Source organism: Elephas maximus, chromosome 2 (assembly GCF_024166365.1).
Source record: "Elephas maximus indicus isolate mEleMax1 chromosome 2, mEleMax1 primary haplotype, whole genome shotgun sequence".
Classification (NCBI taxonomy): Eukaryota; Metazoa; Chordata; class Mammalia; order Proboscidea; family Elephantidae; genus Elephas; species Elephas maximus.
In genome coordinates this window covers 172,884,873-172,903,629 of record NC_064820.1, presented here as the reverse complement: position 1 = coordinate 172,903,629, position 18,757 = coordinate 172,884,873, and the positions used below count along the sequence as shown (strand labels likewise).

At 38.9% G+C, this 18,757-nt stretch overlaps 1 protein-coding gene across 11 annotated transcripts in view; it reads right to left on the bottom strand.

Annotated features, from left to right (window-relative positions):
• The window catches only part of SGCD (sarcoglycan delta), a 1,252,876-nt gene that overhangs the window by 326,679 nt on the left and 907,440 nt on the right, over nucleotides 1-18,757 (bottom strand). The gene's annotated exons all lie outside the window — the stretch shown is intronic.

Here is an 18,757-nt window from a genome sequence, read left to right as displayed (position 1 = left end):
AAAATCAAAGAATTATCCCTACAACTTGAACAAATAGAAAAAGAGCAACAAATGAAACCCTCAGGCACCAGACAAAGACAAATAATAAAAAATTGGGAAGAATTAAATGAAACAGAGAGCAGAAAAACAATTCAAAGAGTTAACAAGACTAAAAGCTGGTTCTTTGAAAAAATTAACAAAATTGATAAATCATTGGCCAGACTGACAAAAGAAAAACAGAAGAGAAGCAAATAACCGAGTAAGAAATGAGATGGGTGATATCACAACAGGCCCAACTGAAATTAAAAGAATCATATCAGACTGCCACAAAAAATTGAACTCTAACAAATTTGAAAACCTGGAAGAAATGGATGAACTTCTAGAAACACACTACCTACCTAAACTAACACGAAAACAGGTAGAACAACTAAATAAACTCATAACCAAAGAAGAGATTGAAATGGTAATTAAAATACTCCCAATCAAAAAAAGCCCTGGCCCAGAAGGCTTTACTGCAGAGTTCTACCAAACTTTCAGAGAAGAGGTAACACCACTACTACTAAAGGTATTTCAGAATATAGAAATGGACGGAATACTTCCAAACTCATTCTATGAAGCCAGCATATCCCTGATACCAAAACCAGGTAAAGACACCACTAAAAAAGAAAATTACAGACCTATACCCCTCATGAACTTAGATGCAAAAATCCTCAAAAAATTATAGCCAATAGAATTCAACAACATATTAAAAAAATAATTCACCATTACCAAGTGGGATTCATACCAGGTATGCAGGGATGGTTCAACATTAGAAAAACAATTAATGTAATCCATCATAAAAATAAAACAAAAGACAAGAGCCACATGATCTCTCAATTGATGCAGAAAAGGCATTTGACAAAGTTCAACACCCATTCATGATAAAAACCTCTCAGCAAAATAGTAATAGAATGAAAATTCCTCAACATAATAAAGGGCATTTATACAAAGACAACAGCCACTATCGTTCTCAGTGGAGAGAGTCTGAAAGCATTCCCCTTGAGATTGGGAACCAGACAAGGTTGCCCTTTATCACCACTCTTATTCAACATTGTGCTGGAGGTCCTAGCCAAAGCAATTAGGCTATATAACGAAAAAAAAGGGCATCCAGATTGGTAAGGAAGAAGTAAATGTATGTCTATTTGCAGATGATATGATCTTATATGCAGAAAACCCTAAAGGATCCTCAAGAAAACTACTGAAACTAATAGAAGAGTTCAGCAGATTATCAGGATACAAGATAAGCATACAGAAATCAGTTGGATTCCTCTACACTGACAAAGAGAACAGAGAAGAGGAAATTACCAAATCAGTATCATTTACAATAGCCCCCAAGAAGATAAAATACTTAGGAATAAATCTTGTCAGCAACGTAAAAGACCTATACAAAGAAAACTACAAGACACTACCCCAGGAAACCAAAAGAGACCTACATAAGTGGAACACATCTTGCTCATGGATAGGAAGACTTACCATTGTAAAAATGTCTATTCTACCAAAAGCTATCTATAGATACAATGCAATTCCAATCCAATTTCCAATTATATTTTTCAATGAGATGGAGAAACAAATCACCAACTTCATATGTAAGGGAAAGAGGCGCCGGATAAGTAAAGCATTACTGAAAAAGAAGAACAAAGTGGGAGGCCTCACTCTACCTGATTTTAGAACCTATTATGCCACCACAGTAGTCAAAACAGCCGGGTACTGGTACAACAACGCATACATAGATCAATGGAACAGAATTGAGACTCTGGACATAAATCCATTCACATATGAACAGCTGATATTTGACAAAGGCCCAAAGTCAGTTAAATGGGGGGAAAGACAGTCTTTTCAACAAATGGTACTGGCATAACTGGATGTCCATCTGCAAAAAAATGAAACAAGACACATACCTCACACCATGTACAAAAACTAACTCAAAATGGATCAAAGACCTAAATATGAAATCTAAAGCGGTAAAGGTCATGGAAGAAAAAATAGGGACAACGCTAGGAGCCCTAATACACGGCATAAACAGCTTACAAAACATTACTAACAATGCAGAAGAGAATCTAGTTAACTAAACCAAAACCAAACCCAGTGCCGTCGAGTCAATTCTGACTCAGAGTGACCCTATAGGACAGAGTAGAGCTGCCCCATAGAGTTTCCAAGGAGCACCTGGTGGATTCAAACTGCGGACCCTTTGGTTAGCAGCCATAGCACTTAGCCACTATGCCACCAGGGCTTCCTCTAGATAACTGCAAGCTCCTAAAAATCAAACACCTATGCTCATCCAAAGATTTCACCAAAAGAGTAAAAAGATCACTCATAGTCTGAGAAAACATTTTTAGCTATCAGTGTCTGATCTCTAAAAACTCTGCAAAAACTCAACTACAAAAAGACAACTCAATTAAAAAATGGGTAAAGGATGTGAACAGGCACTTCACTAAAGAAGACATTCAGGTGGCGAACAGATACATGAGGAAATGCTCAGGATCATTAGTCATTAGAGAAATGTAAACCAAAACTACAATGAGATTCCATCTCACTCCAACAAGGCTGGCATTAATCAAAAAAACACAAAATAATAAATGTTGGAGAGGTTGTGGAGAGACTGGAACACATAATCACTGCTGGTGGGAATGTAAAAGGGTACAACCACTTTGGAAATCAATTTGGCGCTTCCTTAAAAGGCTAGAAATAGAACTACCATACAATCCAGCAATCCCACTCCTTGGAATATATCCTAGAGAATTAAGAGCCTTTACACGAACAGATATATGTACACCCATGTTAATTGCAGCACTGTTTACACAATAGCAAAAAGATGGAAGCAACCAAGCTGCCCATCAATGGACGAACAGATAAATAAATTATGGTATATTCACACAATGGAATACTAAAAAAAAAAAAATAAAGAACAATGATGAACCCGTGAATCATTTCATAACATGGAAGAATCTGGAAGGCATTATGTTGAGTGAAATTAGTCAGTTGTAAAAGGACAAATATTATGTAAGACCACTACTATAAGAACTCGAGAAATAGTTTAAACAGAGAAGAAAATATTCTTTGACGGTTATGAGAGGGGGATGGAGGAAGGGAGGGAGAGGAGTTTTCACTAATTAGATAGTAGATAAGAACTATTTTAGGTGAAGGGAAAGACAACACACAATACAGAAGAGGTCAACACAACTGGACTAAACCAAAAGCAAAGAAGTGTCCTGAATAAACAGAGCGCTTTGAAGGCCAGCGTAGCAGGGGTAGGGGTTTGGAAACCATGGTTTCAGGGGACATATAAGTCAGCTGCTGTGATAAAATCTATTAAGATAACATTTTGCATCCCACTTTGGGGAGTGGTGTCTGGGGTCTTAAATGCTAGCAAGCGGCCATCTAAGATGCATCAATTGGTCTCAACCCACCTGGAGCAAAGGAGAATGAAGAACACCAAAGACACAAGAGAATCATGAGCCCAAGAGACAGAATGGACCACATAAATCAGAGACTACATCAGATTGAGACCAGAAGAACTAGATGGTGCCTGGCTACAACCGATGCCTGCCCTGACAGGGAACACAACACAGAATCCCTGAGGGGGCTGGAGAAAGTGGGATGCAGGCCTCAGATTCTTGTAAAGAGACCAGACTTAATGGTCTGACTGAGACTAAAAGGACTCCGGAGGTCATGGTCCCTAGACCTTTTATTAGCCTAAGACAGGAACCATTCTCAAAGCCATCTCTTCAGACATGGATTGGACTGGACTATAGGATAGAAAATGATGCTGTTAAGGAGTGAGATTCTTGGCTTAAGTGGACACACGAGACTATGTGGGCAGCTCCTGTCTGGAGGGGAGATGAGAAGGCAGAGGGGGACAGAAACTGGTTGAATGGACACAGAATTAGAGGGTGGAGAGAAGGCGTGTGCTGTCTCATTAGGGGGAGGGCACCTAGGGGTATATAAAAAAACAAAAAAACCTAGTGCCGTCAATTCGATTCCAACTCATAGCAGAATATATAGGAGTATATAACCAAAAAAACCATATAGCAAGGTGTATATAAATTTTTATTTGAGAAAAAAAATCAAAAATTCAAAAAAAGAAATTAAAATATTTTCATGGACCCCCAAAATATTTTCAAGGGCTCTGGACATTGTGTCCACTTGGCACTATTGGATAAGTCAGCCCTGCCTACAGCATCACCAGTAGTGTTCACTTAGAGACGAGGAAAACAAATCTCAGAGCATCTGAAGTCATCTATACAAGGATACACAGCAAGTAGAGACACAAGCCCAGGTCTTCTTGGACTCGAGTGTGACCTCTTCGTCAGTTTCTCATACATTCTTCCCAACTTGCCTTGTCCTGACGTGACTGAAGGGACAGCTGGGTAAATGAATCAAGAGCCATCAGAAATGGAAGAAACACTTCCATTAAGGCACTAGGGCTAACTGAGTGCCTTGTGGTCCTCATTCTTAAAAGCTAGCGGGCAGTTTAATTAGTGTTCATAAAGCATTTTGAAAATAAATAGTTGTAAACAAAGGTTAAATATGTTTTTTGGGGGAATGCTTTCACTCCCTGGAGTCGTTGTAGAAGCCTTTATGGAGAGTAGAGATGAAATGACTTCTGTTGTCACTGAGTCCTCTTCGACAGTTCCCCAGTTAAGGAAACACTGAATTTTTATAGTTGGATCTGTTCGCTAAAATATATGACTTGGCGTTTTTGCTCTCAGAATATATTGAAAAATAATTTAAGCTGCCTTCCGGTGTTATCTACAACTTGTATATGACATTGCTGGCTGCAGAGAAAGCTCAGGAGACTGCACAGAAATGAGAGATTTGAAAGATATTGTCCCAAAGGGGAAGGAATAAGTATATTACTTTCTTTTTCTTTACAAACACAGACCAACTAAGAACTTCTGGAGCAAAAAGAAAATGCCTGTTAGCCGGGAAGCCTGATACAGCCTAGAGAAACAAGTCAAGGGATCGTCTGCAGAGTAGAGAGAGCAACTGCAAACAGTAGCCAACAACTGTGGGGCATGATCTCAGGGATTCCAGGGATTACTTCTGCTCCAAATTCTCTCTGCACCCAACTTCCCTCAATCATTTGTTTTTACACAAAGGGTTTAAACGGATTAGACTGGTACCAGCTTGAGGTTAAAAGCTGTGAGTGTGTGCCACAGACGCAATTATCTTGCGATGTGGGTTAGAGGGACCAGTTGCTATGGGGTCAGTTCTGACTCATGGCAGTCCCAGGTGTGCCAGCGTAGAGCTGTGCCAGCGTAGAGCTGTGCCAGCGTAGAGCTGTGCCAGCGTAGAGCTGTGCTCCACTGGGTTTTCAATCACTGATTTTTTGGAAGTAGATTGCCAGGTCTTTCTTTTGAGGAGTCTCTGGTGGGCTCGAACTTCCAACTTTTTGGTTAGCAGTCCAGTGCATTAATCATTTGCATCACCCGTAAGTCCAGAACGAGTGAAGAGAGGGAGAGGTCATGGAGATGTAGGGCCTGGTGCGTGAGGCAGAGAGAAACTACTGAAGACCTCTTGGATAGAACAGCACGGGCACTCAATGACTTGATCATCAGTGTTGTATAAGAAAAGAGGAGGTATATGTGTATATTTAAGAAAACCTGTTGCCGTTGAGTCAATTCTGACTCCTAATGACCCTAACGGACAGAGAAGAACTGTCCCACAGGGTTTCCAAGGAGTGCCTGGTGGATTCAAACTGCTGGCCTTTTTGGTTAGCAGCCGAACTTTTAACCACTACGCCACCAGGGTTCCCATATATTTAAGGGAAAGTCTAAATTAAATTTTTCCAAGCTCACAATGCTCCCATCAACCTTATGACAACTAATTGTAAGAAGTAGCACAAGGATTTTTTTCCCCTGTAGGTAGATTTACTATGCCAATTCCTTTCACTAAGATCCAGAAGAGTCTCTGGGTGGTACAAGTTGTTAAGCAATAGACTACTAGCTGAAAGGCTGGCAGTACAAACCCACCCAGAGGCATGTCGGAAGATAGGCCAGGTGATCTGCTTCCCAAAGGTCACAGCTTTGAATACTCTATGGAGCAGTTCTACTCTACATACATAGGGTCGCCAGGAGTCAGAAATGACTCAATGGCAACCAACAGCAACAAGGATTCAAAAGAGTGCTTTAGCATCTTGCTGCTCAAAGGCTAATGAGTGGACCAGCATTAATAGCATCACCTGGGAACGTGTTTGAAGTCAGGCTCCACCCTACCCAACCCAATGCACCCTAGACCTACTGAATTTGAATCTACTTTTTAATAATATTTAATTCCATTGATTGTGATGCACATTACAGTTTGAGAAGCACTGACCTGCTAAGACACAGCTGGGTTATTTACTGCAGGGAATTCTAGAAGGACAGACCCTGACTCCCTCTGGTAAACAAACCCCTCTGTGGATGCAGAGCTGTGCGTAACCTCCCGATAAAAACCAATTTATTCTCAAGTTGCAGCTGAGACACTGGAGATTTTGCCTCCAACATAGCTCAACAAATCTGAAATATGCAGAATGACCTTATCCTACGCAGCATTTCAGTTCAACTGCAGAAAAATGCTGTAATTAACATTATAGCCAGGGAATTGTTGGGAGTTTTGACTTGAAAAAATCAATAGCAATTCAAAAGCCTTTCAATTATTTGGGGGCTGAAACACTTCTGCTACTCTCTGCCCACTCCTAAATGTCACTACATTATTGGACAAACATAACATGGAACATTCATGAACTGTGGTGTGTTGTACAGATCATATTTGTTCAGGAGGAAAAGAGCTTAAGGGGGAAGTTAAAACGTAATTCCCAGTTTGCTTCTAAAAAAGGGATCTTGTGAAGCAAGCACCCTTTCTTGACATTGCTTTGATTTCAACAAGCGTCTTTAAGAGCGCTACACAAACAATTCCCTGCATTTCTGTCCGTGTCTTTTTTCCAAAATGCTTTCATATATAAAATAGTGGTTAGGAGTACAGATGAAAATCTGAGTTCTTCCACTTACTACCAATGTGACATTGGGCAAGCCATATAATCTTTTTGAGTCTCAGTTTTCTCGTCCATAAAGGGGAGCTAATAATAGTAACTATGTCATAGAATTAGTGTATTTTAATTAAGATAGTGCATATAAAGTATTTAGTACAGAACATGGCACTCAGTAAATTTAGCTAAAACATAGCTATCATTATCATCCTCATTATTAGCTAGAAAGTTTTTATTAGGCCCATTTTGAGTGACGTAATTGAGACTCAGAGAAGTTCAGTGGCTCTTGCAAGGTCATATGCCTTGGGGATTTGGAGAGCCAAGATTTACTCATGTCTGGCTTGTTGCTCCTACTAGGTGTCTGTAACTTCGTAGACACCACATTCGTCTCAATGCAAACTGCACTGTCTCTATGCTAATTCATCCAAAGAAATGTACAGTTCAGGTAAAAATTACAGCTCAAAGCCTAATTACCATAGAACCTCATTACAAGCGCATCTTTTGCTCCAAGGCCAAGCATTGTATGTCTGATTCCTAAAGAGGAATTCTTTGAAAAAATTCAACACCTTTTTCCTTTGCTCTTTTAACACACCTTTCACTCTGTTTCATGGGGCTGCTCACTCTTTTCTGGTGTCATCACGTATAGAGAAGAGTGTGGGGAAAAAAGACAGATGAGTTTGCTTCCTGGGTAACTTTTCTCAAGAATAGCAAATTCTTGATAGGCAGAATACAATCAGAATCTTATTAATCATAATTGTTTCTTCTTCTCAATTCTATGTTGCCCCCAAAATTACATTAATGCCTTCTTTCCTTCGGGAAAATTATTTTCAAAATAAAGAAAAAACTCTATATTCTAAATACTCATGCTTTACTCATTAAAGAGTACTTGCCCTCTTTCCTCACTCCTATATCCACTACCACCTCCAATTCATCCACTCAAAGTCACTTAACCTCTATTTACACACAATTCTAACAAGCTTGTACCGTGGAAAGAACATTATATTAGAATTAAAAAGGCCAAAATTCTATCTTGTTGTTGTGTGCTGTCCAGTCGATTCTGACTCCTAGCGACCCTATAAGACAGAGGAGAGCTGCCCCATAGGGTTTCCTAGGCTGTAATCCTTTAAAGAGCAGGTCGACAGGTCTTTTCTCCCACAGAGTTACCAGTGGGTTTGAACTGCTGACCTTTCGGTTAGCAGCTGAATGCCTAACTATCTACCCTCGCAAAATTCAGTAAAAACGTTAAGCCATTTCCTTTCTTTAGGTCTTGATTTACACCAGAGTAAAATAAGGGTGGTTAAATTAATCTTTTTGGTTGCATTCAGTTCTAAAGTTGTATAATCTTACGAATTTCAGCTGAATAGCATCTAAGTAGGGAGAAAACCAAATATCAAAAATAACAGATGGGGTAAAAAAAATTTTTTTTTAATATGCATGTATATAGTTAACTTGGAAATTTTCTTAAATTAGCCCTCATAGCCAGGAACTGGGTTCTGGAACAAAAAATACAGAATTATCTTCTTTTATTTCTATTTGTATTTTGGTTGTAGATTCCTGGTCCATGGGACTGAAAACGCCAAAGTCTCATTTGAACAGGGAGAGGAACACAGCATCTATGACTGTTTCCCTCTTCTCTCCCTCCTTCATGTAGAACACTATGTAATTGAACTTGGCTATTTAACGTGCATGTGCGATGCTGTTTTATTATATCCATCTTTTCACATATCTCTTCCTTTGCTCATAGCTTGACTTGAATCTGTAATATTTATAAGAATTATATAGGCAGAAAGCTCAAGATCCCAAGGTACTACTAATAGTGCCTAAGGCCCAAACTTTCGTTTTTTGTTGTTGTACTTTAGATGAAGATTTACAGAACAAACTAGTTTCTCATTAAACAGTTAGTACACATATTGTTTTATGACATTGGTTAACAATCCTATGACATGTCAACACTCTCCCTTCTCAACCTTGGGTTCCCTATTACCAGCTTTCCTGTCCCATCCTGCTTCTAGTCCTTGCCCCAGGACTGGTGTGCCCCTTTAGTCTTGTTTTGTTTTATGGGCCTGTCCGATCTTTGGCTGAAGGGTGAACCTCGGGAGTGACCTCTTTACTGAGCTGAAAGGGTGTCCCGGGGCCGTACTCTCAGGGTTTCTCCAATCTCTGTCAGGCCAGCAAGTCTGGTCTTTCTTTTTAAGTTAGAATTTTTAGGGCCAAAACTTTCTTGATTTAATATAGAGCTCTGAGGACAATGCAAAATTGATACATCTATGAAGGGAGGAAGGAAGGAAGAAGTCACTTGGTCAATCGCAAAGGATGTTTTCAAGAGAAAATCAAATGCATCAATGTGGAATTCCATGTTTCCCCTTCCTCTTAAATGGAACCAAAAGGCGTATTGCTCCTTGAGCATATTATAATATGGGTGACTTGGGATTTAATTATTTGAAATGAAATTGTGACAATTCACTCCAGAGTAGAGCCCCTATCTTTCAGGGTAAGGAGAGTTTAAATGACCTAAAAGAGTGAAAATCCATGGCAAAAAACAAATTTTCTAACAATTTTTCATATGTTAAATGTAATTTAGAGGGTGGATTTTTTTCTTAAGGAACTTTGTTTTCATCATAGCCACCTGTAACCAAAAATTAAAAGTATTTTATTTTAGCCAATTGTTTGGTCACACTAAAATTTACTCTCCCTGAAAAATAATTGAAAATTCTCTCTTTTCTTTTTCCTTCCAGAATTATTGGCAATGTCATCCTGTTATAGAAATTCTTATATGATGTTTATTTTTACATTTGTTAACCGAACAGGAAAGATAAAAACATAAAATTGTCTAATTATATATACTATTTTCTACCATTAAAAAACAACATGTTTTTGAGAATGTAATGTACATCTTACGCCACATACTGATATTTTCCTGGGCTTCTTAGAACCGAAGTTATAAAGAAGAGTGTCATAAGAAATGGAAAAGCTAGATATAGCTAAAAGCTAACATTAAAGGCTACTCATAGGTTTCATAAAAGCCTAGCAAAACAAAACCCTGTTGTTGTGAGCACTCCCAAAACATGACTTGGAAATATTTCTCTGAGGAGATGCTCTGGGGGAAAAAATGCATGTGTGTGTGTATGTGTGTAAATACACCACACTTAATTCTTTCTTTCTTTCTGTAGTCATATAATTTGGGGAAATGCTCCATACTCTATTAAACTACTTAGAAAATGGCAAGGCATAGTAGCCTGTTCAAGGTTCCAAGCAGCCTGCGGTCAAGTGTGACCTACTTAGTCCAGTGTTTAGAAAACTTACTTGGCTAGGGAAGTCTACCTTTAAACATCCTGTATACTACAGGAAATGTTATTATGATACATCTCTTAGTTTGGACAGCATTAATCTAGGGTTGATATACCCTAGATTGAGCAATCCCTTAGGTCAAACCATTTCAGGCTATGGAATGAATGGGCTTATAGGTAACGAAACCCCAGAATATCATTTATCCACTCAACAACATTTGGGCCAGATGCCATGTTAAGATGCTCCATGTCATGCCCTTCTGGTCTGTCTGTCTGTCTGAAGCATGTACTACTGAGGCTGGACCCCTTATCTCCCATTCTTCAAAGTCCTGGTGAAATCCCACTTCCTTTATGAATTCTACGGCAATGCCTATTATCCAATGGATCTTTTCCTTCCTCTAACTCCAAAAGCATTTAGCATAGTCACAATTATGATAATGACCTCTAAATCTTTTAAAATCCCTAAGTCTTGATTTGATGCTTAAATTTTTATGTTCTTAAAAACACAGGGGCTATATTTTATATATTTCAGTCTCATAGGCCTATTGTGGTCTTGGGTCCAATAAATCACTGCTCATCTGATATATGCTGCAACACTGTACTCTCTGGCCTTGTAAATTACATCATCCTGCACTGCCCACAGTGGAGAGAAGTTGTCCCCTCCTTGAAATACAGCAATCAATACTGTGTTTCCTACTCTGTATTTATAAACAGGAAATTAACTGCCTTCCATCATTGTTCTAATTGACCTTCAGCTCAAGTTTGAAAGATCTCAGCCAAACGAAAGACTTTATCGATAGTATCAATCCATCAGTGGTGCCTTGGTTTCATTATAATGGTGCCATATGCAATAAAGAAACACATTTCAATCATTTTAGGTGGGGTGGGGGCTGTCTCTAACAGAGGTTTCCCTGTAAATGAATAGGGAACCTTTCAGGCAAATACTTGTCTCTTGCTTGAATTCAAACCATTAGGGAATATAGAATGGAAATCCTAGCTAAATGCAAAGGGCAACAGAAGTGGATAAACATATACTGCCCAATTGAACCAGGACTTTTCAAATTCATTTAGTTAATCCATAAAAATTGCCTCACTTAAAAAAATTAAGTCAAGATGTCAGCAGGTCTTTTCTAATTTTTGATGCAGTGATGTTAGGTTAAATGCATTAGTCCTACTTCTTAAATCATCGGTATTTATCAAAGAGTTGACACATATTTACAGATAGTCTGCTGGGAGAAGACAAGGAAAATAGAGCAAAGTTATAGATACACAAAGTTCCTTCCTATGTAAAAGATAGTCACTTAGCAAGAGACTTTCTGAGCTCAGAGAAGCAAAACAATACTTCCAAGCACACACAGGCAAAATGGGACATAGTTGTTACATCTCTTGACCCACTTAGTCCAATGTTTTTATTGTGTGTGTGTGTGTGTGTATGAGAGAGAGAGAGAGAGAGACATGGCTTCTTCCATTCCCACTTAGGCATCCTGGTTTCTATACAAATTAGAGAGGGTGTCTCTCCCATACCCTAAATCTATGATGCTCCAGTCCAGAGAAGTGAGGAGGTGGGGCGGGCAGAGGCTGTCTCATCTTTGGGAGTGAGGGACCTGGACACACATTTGAGTCTCCCCATTCCCTATGCTCCTCTGCCCTGCCAATGGGAACAGGAATAATTACATGGGGGTCAGGTGTAATCTTAATTCTCCTTTCTTTGCTTTTCCACCTGCAAGATAGCACCAGGGAGGCAAGTGGGGCCCTTCAGTTTGGGAAGAGCCAGAGTTCTGCTCTCTGCCCCAGGCCTTCCTCTTTATGCCATGACTTTGGCTCAGGGTGATTTTTGGCTCAGGTTCCCCTGGTCTGGGGGAGGGAAGTCCAGTGTTTCTCAAATTAAGAAAATGTGTGTTTTTAGCAAGTTCTCCAAGTGATTCGTCCGCACGCTAAAGTTTGGGAAGCACTGTCTTAAAGAATTGGAATGACTGAGATAGTAAACAAGTCTGTAACTCTAATATAACTTACATTGTGAATTTTCTTCTAGGACACAGGGCACTTGAATGCAGGGAATGTTATCTATATGTCCCAGCATCTAGAATAGCGATAGCCATATAGTGTACCCACAACATGTACTTAAAAAGTAGAGGGTAGGAGGGAGGAAGAACAAGGAAACAGGAGAAAAAAAAAAGGGTAAAAAATAAGAGTTTTTCCTCCAGGGTGCTTGGACAGGGTTGATTTTTTTCTCTGACTTTGGTACCCAATTAAGAGTTTTCCCACTCTTTGATATGCTATCTATTGAATGAAAAATAAGATAACCTCAATATTTTCTAGAGGGTTTTTATTTAATCTTGATGATTCAGTTTTAATAACTTTTAAAAAATGAGAAATTATCTTTAGCTTCTAATAATGCCCTGCTAATATTGGCATCTTCCTGAATGGCTTCAAATTTGGGCCGAAAGGAAGAAATTAAATTTACTGAATACTTACTATGTACCAGTCACTGTGTGGGACACTTTAAACAGGCACTATCTATGTGATGCTTATAATCACAATACCCTTCAGTTTAAATCACCATCTTCCCTAATTTGCAGGTGATGTTCACTATGATGGTGGTGCTCTTACAATGTGGCTGACACTGTGCTTATTCTTTACGTAAACTATCCCATTGAAGTATTATAACATCTGCATTAAAAGAATATTTTATTTTTCCCTTTTATAAATAACAATCTGAGGCTTAGAGATGTGAATCAATCTGCCCAAAGTCACTCTCCTAGACTGCAGAAGAGCCTGGACTGGCATCCAGATCTCTTTATCCATCACTTGTATACAAATACCACAAATGAGAAAAAAAGATGGGAGGAGTTAAATGGCCTCTCAGCCTCTAAGCTGCCAAATGAGAATGAGAATACAAGTTTCCAATGAACCATGAACAAGGCATGATGGGCAATGAGCCTTTTCTATCCATACCTAAGAGTCCCTGGGTGGTACAAACAGTTAACTCACTTAGTTATTAACTGAAAGACTGGAGGTTCAAGGCCACCCAGAGGCAGCTTGGAGGAAGGGTCTGGTGATCTACTTCTGAAAAATCAGCCATTAAAACCCTATGAACATAGTTGTACTGTGATACTCATGGAGTCGCTGGGAGTGGAAGTTGACTCGATGACAGGTAGTTCTTAACTGGTATCCTTACTAAGAGGGGAATGGGGAAAGTATTTTGCTTTTGAACACTCTTAGGTTACTCTATATGTGCCTTAGGCTCAGATACTACTGGGCAGGGAGCTTTGGGGTAAAGGTAGAAATGATACCAGGGCAAAAATAGGAATTACATTTTGTCTCTGTGTTTTTCTTAACGTGAACTAAGACAATGGCATAGATTTGGTGCCTTAGTGAATACTTCAAAATATGTGAAACATTCATCCAAGAATATGATATTTCATACATTCTAGAATGGATGTGACAAATATTTATTGAAACGGTTTCCTGTTTGAGTATTTCACTTTTCTAAGTTGTAAAAGCTGTAGAAAAAAAAGAAAAATCCTGTGAATAACCACTGCATATTTAATTGATAAATGTCAAGTCAGCACTTCATATATGCCAAAAATTATTTTAGGAGCTAAGAGGCTTAGCGTTACTGATCGATTTTAAGAAACAAAGCTAGTTAAAAAAAAAAAAAGCTATTTAAGATATATAAGGTATTCATACTGATACATTTACTATTTCAAATAAAGCTTCTGAATGGGGTTTGACAGTGAAACACAGATGTTCACACATGGAAAAAAACAAAACAATTTAGTACAACAATTCGTTTTGGTCATGTCAATAATGTATATAAGTGAACAATGCTAAAACCTAGAAAGTGAAAATATTTCTTCAGAAAATGGTTTTAATCAATGCACGTTCACTGAGACCAAATTATTTTTTAATATAATTTTATTAAAAAATTAAAATTTTGACTGTGTCTTAATCATTAAATAAAATATAATTACTAAATATACTTTAAAATTTAGCATGAATGCTAAGAATCTAGCATCCAGAAAATAAAAAGAACTCTTACAACTTAATTACAGACAAAATAACTCAATTTAAAAATGTCATTTGGCAGTTCCTCAAAAAGTTAAGCACAGAATTACTGTGTTGTTGTTAGGTACCATCGAGTCAGTTCTGACTCACAGTGACCCTATGTACAACAAACGAAACACTGCCCAGTCCTGCATTATACTCACAATTGTTGCTGCGTTTCGGCCCATTGCTGCAGCCACTGTGTCAATCCATCTTACTGAGAGTCTTCCTCTTTTTCACTAACCCTCCACTTTACCAAGAATGATGCCCTTCTCCAGGGATTGGTCCCTCCTGATAACATGTACAATGTACTTGAGATGAAGTCTCTCTATCCTCTCTTCTAAGGAATATTCTGGCTGTACTCTTCCAAGACAGATTTGCTCGTTCTTCTGGCAATCCATGGTATATTCAGTTTTCTTCACCAATACCATAATTCAAAGGCGTCAATTCTTTTTTGGTCTTCCTTATTCTCTGTTCAGCTTTTGCACACACATGAAGTGAATGAAAATACCATGGCTTAGTCAGGCTCACCTTAGTTCTCAAGGTGACATCATTGCTTTAAAGAGGGCTTTTGCAGCAGATTTCTTGACTCCTGCTTCCTTAGGCGTTGACTGTTGATCCAAGTAAAATGAAATCCTTGACAACGTCAATATTTTCTCTGTTTATCATCATGTTGTTTACTGATCCAGTTGTGAGGATTTTTATTTGCTTTACGTCGAAGTGTAATCCATACTGAGGGCTGTAATCTTTGATCTTCATTAGTAACTGCTTCAAGTCCTCTTCACTTTCAATAAACAAGGTTGTGTCATTTGCATATCGCAGGTTGTTAATGAGTCTTCCTCCAATCCTGATATTCCATTCTTCTTTATGTAGTCCAGATTCTCTGATTATTTGCTCAGCACACAGATGAATAAGTATGGTGAAAGGATACAACTCTGAGGCACACCTTTCCTGACTTTGGTCTATGTACAGGTTCTGCATGAGCACGATTCCTGTATTTTTATGCAAATAACATGTACCTTCTAGGTTTGTTTGCTAACCGCACCCTCAACCCATGAGGCATTTTTGTAATGATGCTATGCTAATATTTTTACATCAACATGTAAAAAAATTTGGCATGGCTGCACTTACTAAAATACTGCATGGGGGTAGGATGCAGTTGGAAAACAAACATATAAGGCACACGTTATTTTCGTAAAAATACACTAAGTGTTCTGGAATTGCCACTCTTCAGAATGTTATCCATTTGCTATGATCTACACAGTTGAACGTCTTTGAATAGTCAATAAACCATAAGTAAACATCTTTCCAGTACTGTCTGCTTTCAGCCAAGATCCATCTGACATCCCTTGTTTCACGTCCGCTTCTGAATCTGGCTTCAATTTCTGACAATTCCCTGTCGATGTACTGCTGCAATCATTTTTTAATTATCTTCAGCAAAATTTTACTTGTGTGTTATATTAATGATATTTGAGAATTTAAGCATTCTGTTGGATCATCTTTTTTTTTGGAATGGGCAAAATATGGATTTCTTCCAGGGGGTTGGCCAGTTAGCTATCTTTCGAATTTCTTGGCATAGAGTGAGAGCTTCCAATATTGCATCCGTTTGTTGAAACATCTCAGTTGGGTATTCCGTTCATTCCTGAAGCCTCGTCTTTCCCCAACGCCTTCGGTGCAGCATGCACCTCCTTCAGTACCATTGATTCTTGATCACGTCACCTCCTGAAATGGCTGAACATTGACCAATTCTTTTTGGTACAATGACTGTGTACTCCCTCCCTCTTCTTTTGATACTTTCTACACTGTACAATATTTTTAACATAGTCTCCTTCAATATTGCAACTGGAAGCCTGAATTTTTTTCTTCAGTTCTTTCAGCTTGAGAAATGCTGAGTGTGTTCTTCCCTTTGGGATTTCTAACTCCATGTCTTTGCACATTTCATTATAATACTTCACTTCATCTTTTTGAGCTGTCCTTTGACACCTTCTGCTCATCTCTTTTACTTCACCTTTTCTTCCTTTAGTTTTAGCTACTCTACATTCAAGAGTAAGTTTCAGAGTCTCTTCTGACATCCATTTTGGTCATTTATTTATTTCCTGTCTTTTTAAAGACCTTTTGCTTTCTTCATGTATGATGTCCTTGATGTGATCGTTGGTCATTAGTGTTCAATGCATCAAATCTAATCTAGAGATAGTCTCTAAATTCAGGTGAGATATATTTAAGGTTGTAGTTTGGTTCTCGTGAAGTTGTTTTAACTTTCTCCAACTTCAGCTTGAACTTGCACAGCAGCAACTGACGGTCTGTTCCGCAGTCAGCCTCAGGCCTCATTCTGACTGATGATATTGAGCTTCTCTATCATCTCTTTCCAGAGATGTGGTTGACTTCATTTCTGTGTATTCCATCTGGTGAGATCCATGTGTAAAGTAACAATTTATGTTGTTGGAAAAAGGTATTTCCAATGACTATGTTATTGGTCTTACAAAATTCTATCCATCTTAGTCTGGAAGCTCTGATGAAACCTGTCCACCATGAGTGACCCTGTTAGTATTTGAAATACCACTGGCATAACTTCTAGCATCATAGCAACACACAAGCCACCATACTACAGCAAACTGACAGATAAGTGGTAGATAATCACCATATTGTTGTTGTTGTTAGGTGCTGTTGGGTCACCACCTACGTGCAACAGAACAAAACACTGCCCGGTCATGTGCCATCCTCACAATCATCGTTATGCTTGAGTCCACTGCTGCAGCCACTGTGTCAATTCATCTCATTGAGGGTCTTCCTCTTTTCCAATGACCCTCTACTTTATCAAGCATGATGTAGTTCTCCAGGGACTGATCCCTCCTTGTAACATGTCCAAAGTTTGTGAGGTGTACTCTCCCCATCCTTGCTTCTAAGGAGCATTCTGGCTTTACTTTTTCCAAGACAGATTTGTTCATTCTCTTGGCAGTTCATGGTATATTCAATATTCTTTGCCAATGCCACAATTCAAAGAACTACATGCATATACTGAGTAGGAAAGACTCTGAAGTCAGACTGTCTGAATTCAAATCCTTGACATGCCCTTCACCATCTCTGTGACACAGAGCAAGGTAAATAGCCTTTCTCTGCCCCAGTTCTCTTATCTATAAATTAGGAGTAATGCTAATACCTGTACTTGCAGGGTTGTTCAAAGATTAAATAAGTCAAATAAATAAATAAGCACAATAAAGGTCAATTGTTTTACTGTCTACCAAGGAACCACAAAAAGAAATTCTGTTATCCATGTCTACTTAAGTGTGTCAATGATTTCTTAGTGCAGATAGAATGGAGTATGTACAATAGCTACGTACCATGTTGTGGTTTGATGTTATTATAGTCCACAGCCACATAAATTATCTAGTAAACTCTGTAGTTCACTCAGTATCATTGTTGTTAGTTGCCATCAAAATGTCTCCTTACAACAGAAAGAAACATTGCCCAGTCCTGCTGGTAAGCCTTAGTCCACTATTGTTGCCATTATGTATTTTCCGTGCCTTCCAACCTACAGGGCCCGTCTTTCACCACTATACCGGACAATATTCTGCTGTGATCAGTAGGATCTTTATTGGCAAACATTCTGAAGTAGACAAACAGGTCTTTCTTACTAGTCTGTTTTAGTCTGGAAGCTCTGCTGAAGCCTGTTCACCACCGGTGACTCTGCTGATATTTGAAATTCCACTGACATAGCTTCCAGTATCGTAACACCATGCAAGGTGCCACAGTATCACAAACTGGCATACACTATGGATACTGCTAATTTTTCAGTCTCTGTCTTCTTGGAAAAATTCTCGGTCGAAAAAAACTCCTCTAGATTCTGTAACCACCAATGCTGGAAATCAGGTTTCTGTGTGTCCACAGCAATATGAAGCCCACTAGCTCTATTTTCATGTTTCTGTTCTTGAAAGGGAGTCCAGATGGCACAGTGGTTAAGAGCTCAGCTGCTAATGAAAAGGTCGGCAGTTGGAATCCACCAGCCACTCCTTGGAAACACTATGGGGTAGCTCTACTCTGTCCTCTAACGCTGCTATGAGTTGGACTCAAAGGCAACGGGGTTTTCTTTTTTTTTTTTTTTGGTTTATTCTTGGAACATTGCTTCATCATTGACTAATGGAATTTGATTGAAATCTGCTGTTGAGATTTCAGTATCCAGACTGGGCAGATAAGTACTTCCTAAAAAAAATGCCTTAACCAGGAGCATCCCTGGGTAGTGTCTGAACATAGAATCTGCTTAACGTACTCACAAATGGCACTGGGGACCTCCGTGCGGGTTGACATCCATGCATTAATCAAGGCCCTTTGGGTACTACTGTTCAGCCAGCTGTGAACTCACCTAATTGTCCTGCCATTCGGACCATATTTCTCCATCTTGTCCACAAGCATGTAATAAGGGACTTTGTCAAATGCCTCACTG